Here is a 17,913-nt window from a genome sequence, read left to right on the forward strand (position 1 = left end):
TTGCTATTGTAAATGTAGTTGTTTTCCTCAATTTCACTTATAGATTGTTCTCTGCTGTATACTATGTTTCACAAGACTCAATCATCACTAGCTGAAAATGAATATTATGAAATATTAAGAATACCATAAAACACATAACCCAATTCTTCCAAATATGATTGCTGGAGTTCCTGAGTCTTTTTTTTTTTTTTTTAAAGATTTTATTTATTTATTTGAGAGAGAGAGAATGAGAGATAGAGAGCACAAGAGGGAAGAGGGTCAGAGAGAGAAGCAGACTCCCTGCTGAGCAGGGAGCCTGATGTGGGATTCGATCCTGGGACTCCAAGATCATGACCTGAGCCGAAGGCAGTCGCTTAACTGAGCCACCCAGGCGCCCATGGAGTTCCTGAGTCTTAATGAATATTTTTTTTACTCCCTCTTTTTCCCTGGAGCTGATAAATTCTTTTTTAAAAAAGATTTTATTTATTCATGAGAGACAGGGCGAGGGAGGGGGAGAGGGGGAGAGAGAGAGAGACGGGGGGCGCAGAGGGAGAAGCAGGCTCCCTGCAGAGCATGGAGCCCAATGCAGGACTCGATCCCAGGACTCTGGAATCATGACCTGAGCCGAAGGCAGATAGATCCTTAACCAACTGAGCCACCCAGGCGCCCTGGAGCTGATACATTCTTAAGAACCTTGTAAGTATGTACAATTTAAATGTTCCATGTTAATATTCACTTACTATTTGCAGGGAAAGACAAGACTGCAGAAAGCATACCAATATCTCCATGTAATTTTAATTAAAAGACATCTAAAACATTAGGTGATACAATGGCATTACTATCTAGTCCACTGTGCTGAACATAATACATATTAATGATAATATCATCTATTTAGGTAATTCCAATTTTACAAAGAACAAAATATTTTACAAACATGAGTTCATTAATCCCTACAATACTGCAATGATTTGGTAGGATCAGATTAACATCTTCATCTTAGTTCTATAGCCAGGAAAAGTGTGTTATATAGAACAAGTAAACAATGTCCTCAAGGTCATTCAGAAAATCAGAAGCTGGAGCTGATTCTAACAAAAGTCCCTTTCATTTGTTAAGAAATAGAAGTGGTTTGCTTACATAAAATATGTAGTTATAAAAGTGTACGTGAATCCACATTTTGTATATGTGAGCATGCTTTAACTGTGTCAGAAGTGCTATTAAAAATAATCATCTTATGAAAACATTTTGTAAAAAATTTTAATTAAAACAATTAATGCTTAAACTCTCTGAAGAAGCAATCCTCAATTAATGATCCTTGCGTACACTGAATTTTCATCTCATAGGTTTGTTTTAATGGCAGTGACTAAATACACCCTAATTATAACATTCACATGTTTAATCAGAATAACCAAATGACAGTGAGCTTATGTATAAATGGAATTTTTGTTAAAGGTATGTCTATCACTAGAATTTCAACTGTAATAAAAAAAAAGTTATAAAGAAGTTATAAAGAAACACCTCTGATAAGGGAAGTCAAAACAACAAGCAAGAATAAGAAGAAGCTAGAACGGCTACAGAATACTTTCAATTTCCGAATGTCTGTAAATCAACAGGAACTCATGATATGAACCTTGGAAAACATCAAAAGTAAGAAATATTTCTCAGTCTCCCATTGCTTTTGAGAGCTTGTGGATTTCCTACAATAATGGTAAGAAGTTAAAACAACCGCTCTACTTCAAAAAAAATAAAAATAAAAGAAAGATTATGATCATTATGGACCGGTATTTTTCCTTCAGTAACTGGTAAGATTAGAGAACAAATTAATGAATAAATCATTTTATAATCAACTAGATAAGTACACGTACTGAATCAACTGAAATGGCTATGAAAAAAAAATTGCTCCAGAACAATCTGCATTAATACTTCATCTATTTAGAATTCTGTTACATGAATACATCAGGTTTCCAGAATACACCCAAGAATACAAAATAAATAAAAACATGTTTCTGGGTCACTGAAACAGATGCCAAAAAATCCACACATTTAAAACATTTTATGCACAGGCCAGTCCCTTAGGCTATTACTCAGAATCTAATTGTTCTCATTTCAAACAATCCTAATCAAGATTTTCCCCCCATTTTCTAGCCCAGAGCAAATTGGACAGCAAATGAGAGGAGAGGAAAAGGAAGAAAGGCAACAACTACAAGTCAAGTAAGGAATTGGAGAAATCTTCTCTAGGGAATCTCATCAATCCAGGAAGGGTTCTCTAAAGATACTAACCATGAAAGGTGATCCAAAAACAGACCTCAGACAGGTCACCCCTCAATGACATTCCAAGTCAACGTGTACCACCCACAGGCTCAGCACTTTCAGCCCACATTCTACCTTAGTCTGCTGGCTTGTACTGTAAGCACATAATGTAGGATTAATGGTCATCTACAGAAAGACTTCAACAGAGAAGTTAGAAATCAAAACAATCATAAGGCAAATAAAAGCAACACAGGGAAAACGAAGACTATGAAAAAGAGAAGGAAATTCCAAAAAAAAAAAAACTCATTACAATTTTCAGAGATACGGTAAAAATACTGCATCTATTAAAACAAGAACAGGATGCTATGAAAAGGAAAAGAAGGAAAAAATAACTTAAAAATTAACAAAATGATAATGAAAAAAACAGAGTTGGAGGATGAAGTTAAAGAAGTCTCCCAGAAAGTAGAGCAAAAACGTCAAAGAAATGCAAAAGAAAAGGAAGGAAATAGAGGGCCAGTCCAGGAGGTACAACCTCCAAATGAGAGGAATCCCAGAAAGGACAGACAGAAAAAATGAAGGGGACAATACCTTAAAGAAATTATTCTGGAAAACTCAGAACTGAAAGAAATCAGTTTCTGGGTTAAAAAGGACCCACTGAGCACCCAGCACAATGGAAGAAAATTCATCTCCACCTAGGCATATCATTGCAAAACTTCAAAACAACAGGGAAAAGAGAAATTCTCAGTAATAGCGAAGAAAAACTACAAGATCACATCAAAGAAGTAGGAAGCAGAATGGCTTTTTAACTTAACGATACTGGAAGCAAGACAACGGCGTGGTACCTTCAAATTACTGACGAAAGTGATTTTCAACCAAGAATTCTCCAACCTATCATTCTAAAACTGAGGGCAGAATAAGAAATTTTTAGGTATCTAAGACCTCAAAAAATGCATCTCCCATGCAGACTTCACTCAAAAGATACTGGAGGTGGTGGTCCACCAAAACAAAAAAGTAATCTAAGAAAGAGGGAAATGTGGGATACAGGAAGCATGAGATCCAACAGAAGTAAGAAGCAAATGCCATCCTCAGAACACAATGAAGACCAATCCCAGGATGAGAGCTATACAATTAAAGAGGGAAGTGATCCAAATTTCAGCAATGTGATTCAAGAGATAGACATGTGTGGACTCTTACCACAAACCACACCACCTCAACAACTCTGCTTTAAACCATCTTTTCACCTGAACACAAAATGCTTAAGTGAGCCTGCCCCAGACTCTTATATGTACTTGGCTAGTCCTAACCACAAGCTGATAGTCTCTACTCCCCCGCAACACCAATTCCCAATCCCACTTTCCTGCCTTTATCCACTGAGGACATTCCTTTTACCCTGCAATGGCTACTGTGGTCTACTTTGGAAAGCTGGGGTTGGTACGGGGAATGCTGAAACAGAAAACAGAGAAGCGTTCATCCCCTTTCCATATTTCTGCCAGGCATCTAACACATGACCCACACAACAGCCCTGTTCTGACTACAGTAAGCCCTAAGCTCCCCAGGACTCGTTCGTGACCTTGCCCACCAACCCCAGAAGGGGCTTTGTAAACTCCCAGGGATAATGAAGCCCAGCCATGACCCAGAGGTTCAGGTCAATCTCTAATTAGGGAGACTACAGTGACAATACTGCCCCTCTCTTACACAGCTAGGTTTATATCTAAGTCACTCAATTTTTCAAAACAACAAATTATTTTATGCAAAATAACAATGTGGTGGTTAACCTGTAAGGAAGAGCAAGGAAACATTATGGGCTTATCCCTGAGGCCGAGGGAGAAGGAAACAAGGATGGAGGAGCACATGGGGGGCTTCTAAGAAAATGATAATGTTTTCTTAATCTGGAAGCTGGGTACTTAGCTGTTCCTTTAATATTGTTCTTTAAACCATAACACACATTTTATATACTCGTCCTCAAGTAGTATACACCTCACAATTAAAAAAAAAAAGCAAAAAGAAAATGGCTAAGGCATTAAGGAATGATTGGTTAATAAACCCCATTTTAACAAAACAAGTTAGTACCTTATTAAAATGACTGGAAAGCCACAGTAGTCTCATAATAAAGGTGCAGTGATGTCCGCAGCAGAGAGCTACAAGGGTGATAAGCATCATCTATCAAAAAGTAAAACATAAAATGTAAAAAAAGAGCAGGTAGCCTAACAAGGCACCATGCAAGTTAGTACTGTATATAGCACTGTTGATCATCAAGTTAAATCAGAGCATAAAATAAATCTGGAAAGATGTCCATCTTAAAGAAACCATTTTGTGCTGAGCTGGGTACAATCTCAGCAATTCAGAAAACTAGATTTTCCAAAACAAATAATTCTAGAGGCATCATTATAACCAGGAGTTGCAGAAAGGGAACACTTAACCAAAATGTATTTGTATTACAGTGTGACATGCCAATATCAGGTTTTAAAACACAGAAAGTATAAAACACCTACATTTTAATTAAATGTTGGATTTCCACATATTCTTATCAATTAACCAATAAAAGCTGGCTCTGAATCAACGGTATTCATTTCCCAACTGATCTTTACCTGCCCGTATGGCACCGGGTCCCCTAATCTACCATATGTAGCAGGAGAAGTACCTTCAGAAGCCCAGAAGAGAGATCTGGGTTGGAGATAACCATACAGAAGCCATCAGCAAACAAGTGAGTGCAGAAATCCTGGCTGTGCAGATCATCCTCAGAGAACATAAAGTCAAGTAAGATAAAGCCCACTCGTCAAATTCCAAGCGATTCCAACACTGAACAGGCAGACAGGTGAAGAAGCAGGTAAAAGAGAGCCACCGTTGTCAGTGAAACTGGAGAACAAGGTGAGAGCAGGTGTTAGGGAGCCATGAGAGGAAGATTCAAGAGAGGAAGCAGTATCAGCAGCAGTTGGTAATCAGTAACAGTAGCCAGTAGTAAAAATCAATCTTTATTTCTCCACACAATGTGCTAGGCGGCACATTAAGCACTTGATATATACCACTTCACTTAATTCTCGCAGCCATGCGATGAAACACCTACTATCATCACCCCGATACAGAGTCTAGAGACTCCGAGAGGTGGAGTAATGCACTCAAATCTAGAAAGCTGGAAAATAAGGAGGCCAGGACTAATAGTACACCTAAGTTTTCTTTTTTCTTTTTTTTTTTTAATATTTTATTTATTTGACAGAGTGAGACACAGCGAGAACAGGAACACAAGCAGGGGAAGTGGGAGAGGGAGAAGCAGGGAGCCCGATGTGGGGCTCCATCCCAGGACCCTGGAACCACGACCTGAGCCGAAGGCAGACACTTAACGACTGAGCCACCCAGGCGCCCCAGTACACCTAAGTTTTCAACTCCTGCAAATTCTAACAAGAGACTTAAGTTCAAACTATTGAGTACACATTTGTATATGGTCCTTAGAGTATAAAATAGTCCTCATAAAAGTTGACATTTTGAAGGCAAGCCATGAGTTTTGTTTTTTTTACCCCAAAACCTCACACAGACAAGAAACTAGGATTAATTTTACAGATCAATTCAAAATAAGTTTCAAGAATAAAGGTTTAAAACTTCAAATTAAATGTAGGCCGAGTTAGCCTTAGGGTTTTAAATGACCAAGTTTTGAGGGCTGGTTTCTTTAAATCAATTATGATCGATATAAGCCAGATGGCTGGACTGTCAAACTGGATAGAGCTGTCTGTATGATAAGGTCATTGCATCTGTCACTGGAAGACTCTGCGAAAAGTGTCACATCCAGAAACTCCCTAACCTCACACCCCATATATCTGAGAGAAGTCCATCAGGGATTAAGATGTGCAGTGAGGGGATTAGCTGGGGTTACAGTCTCTGACAGTGTTTGTCAAATTACTGTTTGCATTTTTATTGTGGGAGTAAAGAGAGGAAACAAAATCAAAGCGCTCCCCAGACTAAAAGGCATCTAAGGGGTTTATCAAGGTATGTGATTTTATTCCTTCCTCTTTAAGCCACTTTTTACCCCATCTTACTACAAACAATATAATCTTAACAGGCGCCATACGATGTCTGATATCAGGAAGGATAGTGCCGTAATTAAATGTTATTTCTATGGTACAGGTTGAGACAAGATCATATGTGGTATAATATTGCAATCTGCAAAACCACCTCACTCCTGCTGCTTCAGAGACTCGCTCTGGAACAGCAATGACTGGAAAGCCACAGCGCGTTCATAATAAAGGTGCAATGATGTCTGCAGCAGAGAGCTATGAGAGTGATAAACATCATCTATCAAAAAATAAAAAATAAAACACAAAAAAGAGCAGGTAGCTTGACATTCCCCATGAATACTGTATTTATTCCCACAGAGGCACCAGGCCCCTTGCGTACTTTCCTATTTCACATTTAAGCACTGTGGAATCCAGGTTCGGGGCAAAATATTCTAAAAAAGACAGGAGTAGCCATCGTGCCCATGTAGGGTTAACATCCCCATGTTAACCCTACATGGGCATTTTTGGGAGTCTCTCTTCCTAGCTAAGCTATAGATTCAAATCAAGACTCAGCAATAAGCCCGGTCTTGTCCATTAACAAACATTCCTATCTAGAAGGATTTTAACTCTTGTATTTGTTGTGAACATTTTTCATATGGAAAAATGACATAACCAACAATAATTATTTAATCATTCTGCACTGATAACACACAGGGGTAGAAACAGGAATGTGGGGACTCAGATGGTTTGGCTGCTTCACAGTCACAGTTAAATCAGGTGACCTCTAAAGAGGAGTCTGGTCATGCGCTACTAACCTAACTGTGGGAGGTAAAAGGAGTTTTCTCTTCCAGGCTGTAGAAGAAATTAGCCAAATTTAGCTTAAATTTGTATACCTTCACTACACTAAATGAATTAACCAATGGCCCATTCTTTTTTTTTTTTTTTAAGATTTTATTTATTTGAGAGAGACAAAGAGTGAGAGAGAGAGAGCCCAAGAGGGGTAGGGTCAGAGGGAGAAGCAGACTCCCTGCTGAGCAGGGAGTCCAATGTGGGACTTGATCCCGGAACTCCGGGATCATGATCTGAGCCGAAGGCAGTCAGTCGCTTAACCAACTGAGCCACCCAGGCACCCCACCAATGGCCCATTCTTTATGCTTTCACAACATAACAAATGAAACTGAACTGAGAAGCAAAATATTCAGAATCTAGACATTCTTCATAAAACAGGGAAATTCAACATGTGAAAATTCATTATTCTGAAATTTATTAAGCATAAGCCAATGCATTACATTTGACCTGAATCCTCAGTTTTAAATTTTCACCTTCACCATACGAATGTTCCAAACAACTCATTTGCTAATGCAAAATACGATTTTCCCTATATTTTACAAATAGGAAGCAAAAAAAGATAAAGTAGGTACAAACTCCTTCTATAATGCTGATGATAAAATGTTAAGACAGAGCTTGATACCCTGACAAGCTATAGAAACTTTAAAATATATATAGTATATAACACCATATATAATTGTATACACACACAACTTGGGGGCCAGAACTTATGATGGCAATGACAGTAACAACAGCTAACACAGAGAGCACATGACATCAGCAGACACTATCCTCAGAGGTTCAGATATGCTAACTTCTTCGCTCCTGCAGCAATCCTATGAGACGGGTCCCATGTTATGGCCAATTAGTGATAAGGGGCACGGCTGGCAAAGAGGTTCCTCACGCAGCTACTGACTCAATGGAAAGCAGGAGTTCAAGACCAGGCCATGTGCTTCCCAGAGTCCAAGCTCTTAACCACTATGTCCTATCATCTCTCTACCTTGAAAAAAGTTTATCAATAATGTTGCTTTACAATTAAGACCCTATTTTATTTTATTTTTTTTAAAAGATTTATTTATTTATTTGAGAGAGAGAACGAGATAGAGAGAGAGAGAGCATGAGAAGGGAGAGGGTCAGAGGGAGAAGCAGACTCCCTGCTGAGCAGGGAGCCCGATGTGGGACTCCATCCCGGGACTCCAGGATCATGACCTGAGCCGAAGGCAGTCGCTTAACCAACTGAGCCACCCAGGCGCCCCCCCATTTGATTTTAAAGCGACAAACCATAGGATAAATATGTTCTAATTATATACACATTTTCTTTGGAATTTATGAATTGAAATTTTGAGAAATGTAGGTAAGCAGATCTATGACAGAATAAGATGTGAACTCGGGAGAGAGTTGGCATATCATCTCTGTGCCTTCCACATTTGAAGAGCCTCCAAGCTCTGAGAACAGCATGTGCAAAGGCACAGAGTCGGGTGTGTGGAGCAGGACAGGGGAGAAGCCAAGCTGACCAGTGATGCAGCCAAAGTCAATGGAGATCTTGTGGGAAGCATGACATCATCCCCACTGCTTTTAAAGAGAATAATCTTGTCTATCTGGTGGAGAGCCCAAACACAGAGAAGCCAGTAGTAAGAACTGTTACATGTTCCAGCTGTGGGCTTGAACTAAGGCAACCATAAACAAGAGGGAAGTCTCACTGAGAGCACAGTTTTGAATCATAACATAGTATCTTCAGCAGGCTGTGGATACTAAGCAAAGCACAGAGGTTGTACTAAAGCTTCAAGCTTGAGAGCCGGAGAGGGACAACCCTCCTCAACCAAGACAGGAAACGCCCTGGAGCAGGAGCACTTTAGAAAGACAAAAGGGTTTTAAATGCCTTTATTACAAATTTAAAATCTGGGGAAGCTCCTTTTTCCCAACAAAAGAGTTCTCAAATATAGACAGCAGAGTAAGTTCTTCACTGAAAGATAATCCTTTATGAGTAGGGAGAAGATGAGATCTGTGGGCATCAGTCCAACTTCTAACAGGCAGTGTGGATCTCAGACACTCACAGCACCACAGTTAGTGAGGCTGCCTCACCACTGAGAGTTAAGTTCGTTTCTACACTTAACAGGTAAGACTAAAATTTATACCGTCCAAAAGGGAATAAACTATTCCCAAAAGACACTCCTGGATCGGTCCCCAAGTCTTCCTCTTAAGATGATAAGTGTTCCTGACCCATTGGCCCTCGGGATGTTTCCCCAAATGTACTAGTATTATTCTCTCTTTTCTCATAAATATGTTTGACTCACAGGTTTCAGGTCCTAGGGGAGAGAAGGACAGTGCTAAACATTAGCCCATAAAAGATAATGGTCTAGAATTCAAAGTCAGGGTACAGACAGACAGACAGACAGACATGAAACCAGGGGACCAAGAAGTGGTGAAATCCCCATATCGCTTCTTGAACACAATGTTTACCAAATAAAGTACATACAGTAATCTCTGAATCATGCAGCATAATCAGAGAATGAGGTGATTCAAACAGGTGCACTTTACAAATGTTTGCTCTTATCATTTTAAAAACTGGATTAAAGTTTTAATGACTTTGGTGATTTTCCCAATATAGTCCCTGATTCCTTTGACGGAGTATATAAAACACAGCACTTTTTCAAAAATTTGTCATTTCTAACACGAGTATTCTTAAAATAACATAATGTTATGATACCCTCAGAAGTTATTACTGACTGAGAGCTCTTTACCACCACCACCCTAAATGCCCCCCTGACTAGTATAAACCCTTCTTCTCTTCCAGGTATGATGCCCCTCTCATTTCTCACTGTTCCATCTAGCACTACTCATCACCGCCCTCCAAATTCCCATCTTTAATCTTGACTGTAATGGAATAACATATAACAAAACTCATTAAAATCATATATGAAGTAAAAAACACTGCTCCAAGGTTAAAAAGCATAAGTCTTCCCTATGTAATAAAAAAAGGACTTTAAATAACTATTTAAATGTTATGGGGAGGAGGAGGTATTTATTTTCTTTCTCTTAGGTTCTTGGAACATATATGACTTCTAAATAAACTGGATGAAAGTTTACTAAAATATCTGATTTTTCAAAACTCACCTAAATATAATGCAAAACTGGACTCTTCCAATAAACAGTCTATACCAGCTTATTCTTTTGCCTGCTCTGGCTATAACAACCCGTTGAAACATTTGATGACTTGTGAGCTACCTGAAGTGATATTTCCAATTCAAACTGGAAGGCTGGATGAAGGATTTGTAATGGAACTTCGGTGCCAATTCAGTCTGGTCATTCCATGTAGAGACAAATTCAGAATGATCTACTATAGCAAATCCAATGTTCCGTAAGTCACAGAGGCTATGTCATAAGTGAGAAAGGATGATCAAACGCAGTACTCATGATCTAACACAAGAATGATTCTTTTAACCTTGGGAGACAGAAATTGAAACTGAAAAGCCTTAGCATTGCAAAAGCCCTGCATCATGAAGATAGGATTCATAAAATTCCTTCTATAATTCTCCTTTTCTTTAGTTAGCTAAATAAAGGAATAGCTCAAGAAAATCAAATTTCTTGTTTAATTATGACTATTTTATCAGTGTGGGCACTTCCTTGTAAATACATTTAAATTAGAAATAAAGAAAACAATACTCTGTATTAAGAACAGCACACTACACAAAAAGTAGTAATTTTCATTCTTTTTTGAGAACAAAATCCATAAACATCATTAAAATCTTATTAATGAAATAACTCAATGGACTGAGCTCTAGTCTTGAAGATTAAAAACTCAGGGTTTTAGTGCTCAAGTAATGGCAAGGGTAGATAAATAGATGAAAAGTAGACACATTAAAATACCTTAGAATACAGTACATGCAAAAAAAATGCAGTACATGCATATACTACATATTAATTTGAGTATCAAATTCCCAGGATTTTCTTAGCTCATCTTTAAATATAAAAATTTTAATCATTAGTCAACTAACGACCAAACTAAGTTCTGTGTTCAATCAAGAAGAGCAGGTTAACAGCTGTATCTTTCTGTCTGCCATTATTGTCAATGAGTTGGGACTTTGTTTTATAATTACAGTATTAATAAGATGTCAAGATGTTATGTAACAAACAAAACATCAGTCAACCAGAAAGCAACAGGGCACTTGTTAAACGTGAACTGTGCGATCCCGGATCAAGTCCACCGTGTTGAGGAGGAGGAGGAGCGCTGATGAAGAACTTGGGTCCACACACGCCTTTGGTAAGGTCACACCAATTTCACAGACACATCTGTCAGCCACCAGCTTTTTAATTAGAGATATTACTCTTTAACTCACAAATCTGCCCCCACACACAACAAACAATTGCAGCAGAGGAGAAAGTTTGAGATGAACAAAAAAGACTTTTGGAAATACTCAGGATTTAAATATGTGGTTATTCTTGTTTTTCTCACGTTTTAAGTCCCTAAAAGGCATGCATTTGAGGAAATTTAAGTTTTATCCTGCCAAATGCCCAAATCACATCTAGCTTTGCAAATGAAATGAACACCTTGCATTGTATCCAGAAAGCAACAGGAAGTCAATGTAAACTGAACAAAAGGTAATGTGTTCCATAAGGACAGAGGATTTTAAATGCCTGTTTCCTAAGAGCACCTGTATTCACTGCATCAACTAAATGGTGGTCAATAAGATACTTTTATCTATGCTAATTACTACTTCTAATTCTTAAATTCTGTTCAAGAGCAAGGAATCTTTAAATGGCTACTTTAGACTTTGATTACATAATTGTTGGCAAATGAGAAAAAGCATGTGGCTTGCAAACAATGCTGGATTTATTGCTCTGACTCATTCAAAAAGCCATAACACTCATGTTACATTCAGTGGAGCAAAGAGACAATATCTAAAGTTCTACCTCAGCTAAGAGTATGTGTACTGCCTTAATTAGTAGCAGCAAAAAGACTTCAGGAGAGATGAAGCTGTATGTTTATTTCTTCTTCTAAGTAAATCTCATCAGGCAAAATTAGGTAATTCTATAAAAGTTAAGAATGCTATCACAAGGGTTTACGAATGGAGGGAAAAAGAAATGCTTTAATCTTTAATTCATTTTATAGGCAATTCAACAACATATTTCTATGACATCTACCATAAAACAGCAACAACTGCATTGTTCAAAGCTCTCAACCAGGGGTTCTTACCCTTGGTTTGCATACTGAAATTGTTTGGGAACTTTACAAAATACTGACGCCTGAGTCGCACCTCCACAGGCTCTGATGTAACTGGCTGGGGGAGGCAGTCTGAGTATCGGTAGCATTAAAGGTTCTTCAGGTGATTCCAATGCCCAGAGGGACCTGCCACTCTAAGCTTCAGACAACTCCTGAGAAATTCTAGTCTTCCCAGTCACCAAACAGGGATCTATTTGCAGTCCTCCCTACGGAGACACCACGCTCGGAAGATACACTGACCTCTCTAGCTGTGGTCTCACTCTATGTTGTTACCATGGAAGACATCTGAACGGAAGCCAAAGCGAGCCCCTTAACCACCAGGGAGTCTTGGACATCCTGCTCACTGAAGGCTTCATACCCCCATCAAACGCTCAGACTTCCACCAGGCAATTCAAACTAGATCTTTGTCCTTCTCATCCTGTAATCTATAAAGTGGGGTTACATGAGGGTTAGAGCAAAGGTGTGGGGAAGGGAATCAGTCTGTTGATGGCGGCTCTTTTACCACTGCAATTTGGGCCCCAGGATAAATGCTGCCCAGGAATGAATGCCGAACAGAAGCAAATTTGCCTGTGGGAGTGCTGGACAGGGAGAACAGACAACCCTCTTCTTCTAGAAGAAATGCCTTAAGAGATGACAGGGAACATGCTTCATCAAGGCCTAAAGGAAGCTCCCTGCCCACACGTGGGACTGGGACTCCCTGCAACATCCTGTAAGAAAGGGGGTGCAGGGCTGACAGGCCTCCTGAGTCAGGGGTGTGGGCTCAGGCAATGTTTTCCACTCACGAACCATTTCAAGCAGCCAAGCGTCTGGGCATGTAGTTCGTGTGTTCACACTGAATTCCATTCCTGATAGAGAGTGACTTGGAGGTAGTGGAAGCCAAGGCATTCCATATGGTAAATGCTTAACACAAAATAAGGTTTCTAAAGAAGTATCAGAAGAAGAGGGATGGCAATCTTTAAAATGATGTATAGAACACAAGAATGGCGGGCAATCACAGGCGCTCGATAAATATTTGTTGAATTAATGAATTTGTTCTATGCCAGATGTGATCCCTAGACCACATTTCATACCCTTTCCCCGAGAGTAACAAAACAATCCTGAAAGAGCTGTTAGGAAATATAAATCCTGGGAATTCATTTCTCTTCTGCTAATTGGTATCAGTGATAAGGACTATTAACTTAAAATATGCCTATTTTCTATGAAAAGAATTTAATAATCCATCATTCATATTAAATTACCTGGACACAAAGTAAGAAACCTAGCAGTTACAAGATTAAAGAGTTACAAGATACACTATACAAGTAGTAATAATTTTACTTAAGACAGACTTCTCTTCATTTAATGGGTACCTATGTCTAAATATCAAGAGAAATAATTCCAGCTTGAAAGTGACAATGTATCATTTTTGTGTATTCTCTCAACAAAAAAGAAAATAAACCACCAGGAAGCACAAGGCAGGTAAAAAAAAGTTCATCCTGAGAATTAGCTACCCAGATGTATTGGCCTCTGACTATCTTATGTCACTGGTAGTATCATTTCTTCATGACAGGACTCACTTAGTGACACTACAATTCCCATTAATTCGGGATTTTACAACAAACTTGAACTAATAATTAGTTGGCATGAATCCTGCTGCATTACCATATATACTTTGTGACCAAATTTTAATAGGACCATCTTACCTGTATTCACACAATGCTGTCAGACCAATTACTTTTATACGTTGCCTCAAAATAAATCGACTTTACTTTTCACATTAGATACTTTCCCTGGATTACAAATATGCAGGAAAAAAAATTTAATAAAAACAAACTAGGTAGCTAATCCCATCTTGAGTTGCACCTCAATCTATCTCAAGATACGCACCTTTCATTATTACTAATAATTAGTTTCTGGAAATCTAGTATTCAGTGCTGGATGAACAGTAAAACACACACACACACACAATGTCTTCCCAAAATCCTAAGATTCTGAATTATAAAGAAAATGGCAAAAATATATATCTAATTTACTAATAGTAATAGAGAATTTTATAATCAATTTTCAGTGGGGCAGCAACTATATATTAAAGACAAAAATCATACCAAGCGTTTCATGACAAACTCAATTATTTATAGCCAAAATGATGCTTGTTAAGTTACACCTGAAGAAATAAATATTCCAAATTAAGTGTGTAGATTACTTGATGTCCTAGCTGATAAAGTATTCCACTGTGTGGACAATTAATACTGGCTTCCTGCCCAAACATCATCCCTGCACTCTCTGCTGCACCCCAGCTTTAACTTACACCCAGAATCTTGATTTTGAAAACTCTGCCCAAGGCCTGTGTTCTTCAGGAAAGGCTACTATCAAATCTGCCAGCCCCAACTTACCCTAAGGCAAATGGTTAGTACACTTGCTACCCACAGGGGTCTCCTTCACAATGACTGGTTTCATAGTGGCCTGTGACACAATCCCGGGGACTGAAAGGGCTTGTAGGATCTACAGGAAGCTCCTGAGAAGGCCTCACACACGCAGGCCCTTACATGGGGACATTTACTCTTGATAGCCTCTGGTCATTTTCTGTGCGAGCCATCCTGAAACCTTGAAGAGAGCCTGTGTAGGAGCCCAAGTCCGAGCTGGCAGGCTAAGAAGGTGAGAATGGAAAACATGGGTGAAACATAGGTTTTTGATGATGTTACTAAGGCCCCCACAGTTAACAATCCCTAGAATTACTATATTTCAAGGCTTCTTGTTTTGTAGATAATAAATTTCCTTTCTGCTTAAGCCATTTTCAGCTGTTTTTCCACTACCTAGAGCTGACAGCATCTTAACTCATGACCACTGTAATGGGCTTCAAAAATCATCTCACAATCATATAACATGATTATATATCATGCCATAAACTAATCCTCAATTAAAAAGAACAAATTATCAAGATCGGATTCCCTGAAGATAATGTAATAAAAACTGAAATTTGTGACAAAACTGGCAAATAAGGGGAAAAAAATTTTAATTCTCGTCAAAAATGAAATCACTTGTCAAAGCAGCTGGAGAAGCAATTGTGAAATCTTTAGAAAATAATGATAGTAAGAATGTTACACTCCAGAAAAGAGAAAAGATAGGAAAAGAAAATAGAAATAAAGTCAGATTTATAATCAGAAGAACATAAAATTGAGGAGATGGGAAGTAGTTAACAAATTAATCATTTAAAGATATCAGAAAGCAAACAGCAATAAACAGAACAGAGAAAGAGAAAAGATAAAAACAGATGAATCTGGAAAAGAGCTGAGAGAGCTGAGTGTCTTTTAAGAGGGCAGGGAAGACACATTTCTAGCTTGTCTGAGGAAGAACGATTAGAGAAAAACAATACGCCACAGTAGGAGAAGCAAAATGCATAACCTCCGAAACAGATACTACAAAAATTTTAAAGGACTCAGGAAACAGTACGGTATCTGAATACTTAGCCGTTTTCTCATTACCGTGCCCCTGAGGGGGCTGTCCTAATCAATATCCTGCCCTTGAAATTAAATGCTAAGGAAAAAGATTTTGTTGGGTAGGACTCAGCTTTGGAGGGTCATAGGCGTTGTAATTTCTAAGGTTTTTGTTTTGGTTTGGTTTGGTTTTTGCCTCCCCTGGAACCCAAACCAATTTTCATAATATTGTCTTTGTTGAGAATACACACATCAATAATAATAATAAAACTAATGTTTTAGAAAAATAAGCACTTTCCAACTGATTCAAGAGAGAAATACAAGAAATACAAAAAACAATGGGTAATGTTGTGAGAATTTTCAACAAATTACTACCAAAAAGATTGACAAATACGATATTACATAGAGGTAATATCTAAACTTCAGGTTCTCATAATCCTTACACTAGAGCAGCAGTTGGTAAACTGAGAGCAGCAGGCCAATCCTGGCCACCACCCGTTCCTACAGTTTTCCCAGAACACAGCCACGCTCTACCTGCTGTCTAAGGCCGCTTTCAAACACAACGGCAGAGGTGAGTAGTTGTGATGGGTAACATGTGGCTCACAAAACCTAAAATATTATCTGGCCCTTTACAAGAAAAACTGTAGACCATAAAAATATAGCTCATACAACATTTGCAATGCAAATATAACCTTTATGCACTTAATACAATAGTTTTAATACGCATGTAAGATAAAAACAAGTTGACAGAGGATAAGACAGTTAAGAAAGGCAGAGTATAATATACATTCTTATCAAACACATGTGGAATGTTCACAAAAATTACCAAATATTAGGACAAAAGAATATATTCACAAATTCAAAAAAATAGCAATCATATTAACCTTTTTTTTTTAAGATTTTATTTACTTATTTGACAGAGAGGGGCACAGCAAGAGAGGGAACACAAGCAGGGGGAGTGGGAGAGGGAGAAGCAGGCTTCCCACAGAGCATGGAGCCTGATGCGGGGCTCCATCCCAAGACTCTGGGATCAGGACCTGAGCCGAAGGCAGACGCTTAACAACTGAGCCACCCCGGTGCCCCCACATTAACCTTTTTAAATGAATGCAATGGGTTAAAGTTAAAACAGAGTTACAAAAAGTGCTATCTCCATATTTGCCTACTTAGCTATAAAACCTTACATATAAATGTGTTTGGGAATAAAGCGGGAGAAAAGAAACATTTGCATGTCCTTTGCACATAATAGTTAGAGCTTACAGAACAAGACTGAGAAACAGCCTCAGCAGGGTCAGAAAAAATTCATACATAGCATAAGATTTATTTACTAGAAAACATATGACACTTTAAAGAAGTAAATTTTTTAACTCAGACAATGAGAGGGAAAAAAAAGTTCACAAATAAATCCAAAGAAGAAAGTAGAATAAATCATTAAAGACAAAAGAAAAAATGAATTAGGAAACAAAATAAAAATACCAGGACATTTGAAACCCAGGTGCTTTGAAATGATCAAGAAAATTGGCTAAGTTTTGCAAGTCTGATTAAGAAAAAAGAAAGGTCATGGGCGCCTGGGTGGCTCAGTTGGTTAAGCGACTGCCTTCGGCTCAGGTCATGATCCTGGAGTCCCGGGATCGAGTCCCACATCAGGCTCCCTGCTCAACGGGGAGTCTGCTTCTCCCTCTGACTCTCCCCCCTCTCATGCTCTCTCTCTCTTTCTCTCTCTCAAATAAAATAAAATCTTTAAAAAAAATTAAAAAGAAAGTTCAAATAAACCACAGCAGAAATGGAAAAGGGAAAATAACTTCAGATTTGAAAAAGATTATTTTCCACCATAAAATTATAATTTTAAAATTTAGGCAGAATGGATAAAATATTTTTAAAATGTACTAAAAACTTCAAAAAATAAAAACAAGAACACATCAAATAAATCACAAACAAAATTAAAATGACAGGTAATGTTTTAACTCTAAAAAAAAAAAGCACTAAGTTCACATGGGTTTTGGAAGTTTCCTAAATCTTCAGGGAATAGATAATTCCTACTATAATATAAAACTGCCTTCGGACAAATAAAAAGATTTTTTTAAAAAAAGCTACCTAACATATTTTAAGAGACCAAAATAACTGGACTCATCAACAGGATGAGAACAGAAACTTAGATGGAAATAGCACGGAACATGAACATGGAAGTAACATTTTTAAACAACGTATGATTTTGAAGTGTAAAAGCCAGGCATGTGTTGTG

The 17,913-nt window shown here is 38.2% G+C and overlaps 1 protein-coding gene across 1 annotated transcript in view; it reads right to left on the minus strand.

Moving 5' to 3' along the window:
* SDK1 (sidekick cell adhesion molecule 1) overlaps nt 1-17,913 on the minus strand; it is an 876,702-nt gene that overhangs the window by 629,639 nt on the left and 229,150 nt on the right. The gene's annotated exons all lie outside the window — the stretch shown is intronic.

This window comes from Eumetopias jubatus, unplaced genomic scaffold, assembly GCF_037043125.1.
Source record: "Eumetopias jubatus isolate StellerSeaLion01/CBP00866 unplaced genomic scaffold, mEumJub1_p1.0 scaffold_12, whole genome shotgun sequence".
NCBI lineage: Eukaryota > Metazoa > Chordata > Mammalia > Carnivora > Otariidae > Eumetopias > Eumetopias jubatus.